The sequence below is a fragment of the Thalia democratica genome, chromosome 6 (genome assembly GCF_965202585.1).
Source record: "Thalia democratica chromosome 6, ktThaDemo2.hap1.1, whole genome shotgun sequence".
NCBI classification, from domain to species: domain Eukaryota; kingdom Metazoa; phylum Chordata; class Thaliacea; order Salpida; family Salpidae; genus Thalia; species Thalia democratica.
In genome coordinates, this window is record NC_139170.1 from 9,999,187 (window position 1) to 10,002,409 (window position 3,223).

The following is a 3,223-nucleotide window of genomic DNA, read 5'->3' on the forward strand; positions in this document are numbered from 1 at the left end:
TTAATAAAAATATTAAAAGAACAAAAGTTTTAATTTACAATCAAACAAAAATAACTAAAACTTACTTTTATTTAAGCAATCAATTTTTTGCTGTTTTAATAGAATACCACTTACACTTGCTGTTCCAATTAGTTAAATATCAAATTGTAAAAAGTTAGTCAACAGAACGCAAGTTGTCTGATACAATGTTAGTTTAAATTCGTAACATGTTTATATAAACCAGCGGCAGAGAGATACGAGTCAAAACCTTCTAGAAGCAGTTCCAGAACTAAGCTTAAAAAGTAAAGCCATTGTATTTTGTAATTTAGCATGGTTCTTTAAAATACAGTAAATTCAATTGACTTGTTATGCCTAGTTTATACAGAATATCTTTAGTTTTTTATATAGTTAAGCTAGTGTTTTTTATTTATAGTTAATAGTTGGGATTTATAATCTACTATAATTATATAGGTTTAAGAACTTGGCAACCTACACCCTCTATAGGGCTCCGCTTTCAAAACAACACTTTCAACTGATGTTAAAGGTTTTAAGTATGTGAAAGTGCTTGAGTATTTCTTTATAAATTATGCAGACACTTGGGTTTGCAACTTAGCTATTCGGCGGGCTATATATGGAACAATGGAGCTTTTGTGTTCTGACATATATTAACGCAGGCCACCATATTTTTGCATATTTGATACAATTTGTTCAACCAAAAAGTTATAAAATGAGCATAGGATTTAGCACCTCAACACAAAACATATCATAAAAATGTATGTTCTTAGTAATATTGTTTTAGGTTATTTTGTGCAAGATTCCATTACTAAAAAACAAATAGTGTTCAAATAAAGACTGCTTGTTGAGCTGAATGCGACCCTAGAACCGTTTGTTGCTCAAATTTTTTATTCAATGTGATTAAAGCAGTTTTGAAACATAGATAAAATAAAATAAAGCCTAACAGTCTATATGCATGTTTTGTTTAACCTTTAATGTAAAGTTTTATTCATAATAATGTTATATCAAACGTTAAGGTCAAACTAATTTGTTTTTGTACTTTACAAACATCAGCTATAAGTTTTTGCAGTTTATAACAAGTTATTATGTTTCCCTTAACAAGACATTAAACTGTATCCGAGGATTATGACTCGATAACCGAAAGGTTTTCACTTAACACTTAACTTACTTAGACAAAACTTTTTAAGTGCTGTTTGTTTTTATTGCAAAACGATTGAAAAATTATTATTCAAATATTAGTTTAAAGTTAAAAATCGGAAGTTTTTTCTAGTTATATATAAGATTTATTAGATATAAGATTTTTATTGTTAAAAACTTGAACAAAAGCAAACAAATTTTTATATTTTACAAATATTATGATTTATATTTTTTAAATTTGTTTTATTTTGCGTTAAAAGTTCTCAATGTTATATATAAGTTCATAAAGTTACAAAGCGTTCTAACTAAAATAAACTTAAAAAGGCGATTAAAAAAGCTTACTGTTACGTTCATCATACCGTTACACTTTTTTGTAATCCGGCTGATTTTCAGGATGAGCTTTCTTAACCGCGTGGTGGAGCTGTGAGTTCTTCTCGATCCTGCTTATTACCGGGTACTGAGTCATGTCGACACCATACAGGAAGGCGTTAGCAACCTGCGGCACCAGACACGCGTCGGCCGCAGTAAAATCGTCTCCGACGCAGTAGCGACCGCTTGTGGCTAGAAGAGTCTTCTCGAGGGCTTTGAACCCGTAATCGATGAAGTGCTTGGACCATTCAACGGCCGAGTCGTCAAGGGCAGATTCCACGCCGACTTTTTGCCTGGTTTTCAGGTTTTGAAGGGGCTGGATTCCGCTGTTGATGATCTCGCAAATTTGCCTCACTTTCGCTCTGTTCTCCAGGTCACCTTTTTTGTTCAAAACAAATTATGTTTTTAACTTTTTTAAAGTAAAGTTGTTTAAGGCTTTTTTACTGACTTGAAACGAAGAAAAAGGATAAACATTCAAAATTTTTGGGAATCTTCTTACTGAAGTAGAAATCGTATAATATAAGGCACTTCCAAGAAAAGTTACCACAAATGTTTTTGTGGTATTTTAATAAAAAAATATTTAATAATAATTTTTTTTTTAAATACTAATAAAGTATACTGAACATCTATCAATCGGTTAAAATTGTTTTTAGGTTTTCATCTAACAAGCAAACATATAAAACTAAAACTTATTGTTGCTGTGATTTTTATTTAATTATTAATTCTTTAAGATCTATCTAAGGATTGTTTTAAAATGCATTTTAAGTAGAAAATGCTTGATAATTAATTAAAAATTTAAACTATTTTTTTCTTTATAGAACTATTATTTTTAACAACTTTTAAGATTTTTACTAGATTTTAAATACATTTTTCCATTAAAAATTATAAAAGCTTTACTGTAACTAACAAAAATCATTCAACACTAAACTAAATACCAAAAATCTCAAAAAATACCTGGAAAAAGTTTTTCTCCAGAGTCAGGGTACCTCTCGTCCAAGTACTCCATGATGGCCATTGACTGGGTGAGCGCAAAACTTCCATCCACCAGAGTTGGCACTTGAGCGATGGGGTTCACTTTCACGTAATCATCCCCATACTGTTCCCCGCATTTTTTCAACAGGTTCACCGCTATTGTTTCGTAGTCAACGTTCTTCGCCGAAAGACAAATCCTCACTCTGTAGCTGCACGAGCTTGTGCAAAACGAGTACAGTTTTATTGCCATTGTGTACTGCAAAATATTAGTTTCGAAGTTTTTTTAAGACAAGCTAGGTATATATATATAAATATTTTTATCATATATTAAATGAAAAGTCAACTAAATTGAATGTTTAGTATTACAAAAAAAAAACTCTGCAAACTTTCAGCTAGTAGTTTCTATTTGCTTTCAATTGTGCCTTTTATATAAATATACCTACAAGTATTTTTTTTCGTTCATTTCAGACACTTGATTTTAGAGGCTTTTGAACCGTAAAGTGACACCTTAAATTTTTTCATTAAAGTTTAAACATTCGTAACATTTAAACATATACTATATGCTTAAGCTATACTAACTAAAAGAAAAAAATGTATAACTAAAATGATAAAAGTTCTACTCTTAAGTGTACATATTTGTAAACATTTTTGTTTAGTAATAAATTCAAACTTGCTAAGGAAAATCAAAAACCGTCTTTATAAAAGTTTTATTCTAAAACAAACATACACACCGTATACAAAGTTCTACTAC

At 30.0% G+C, this 3,223-nt stretch overlaps 1 pseudogene; it reads right to left on the bottom strand.

The window, feature by feature from the left end:
- Positions 1-1,492: 1,492 nt before the first annotated feature.
- LOC145838714 (maleylacetoacetate isomerase pseudogene) lies at positions 1,493-2,722 on the bottom strand (annotated as a pseudogene).
- Between the last annotated feature and the right edge of the window lie 501 nt (positions 2,723-3,223).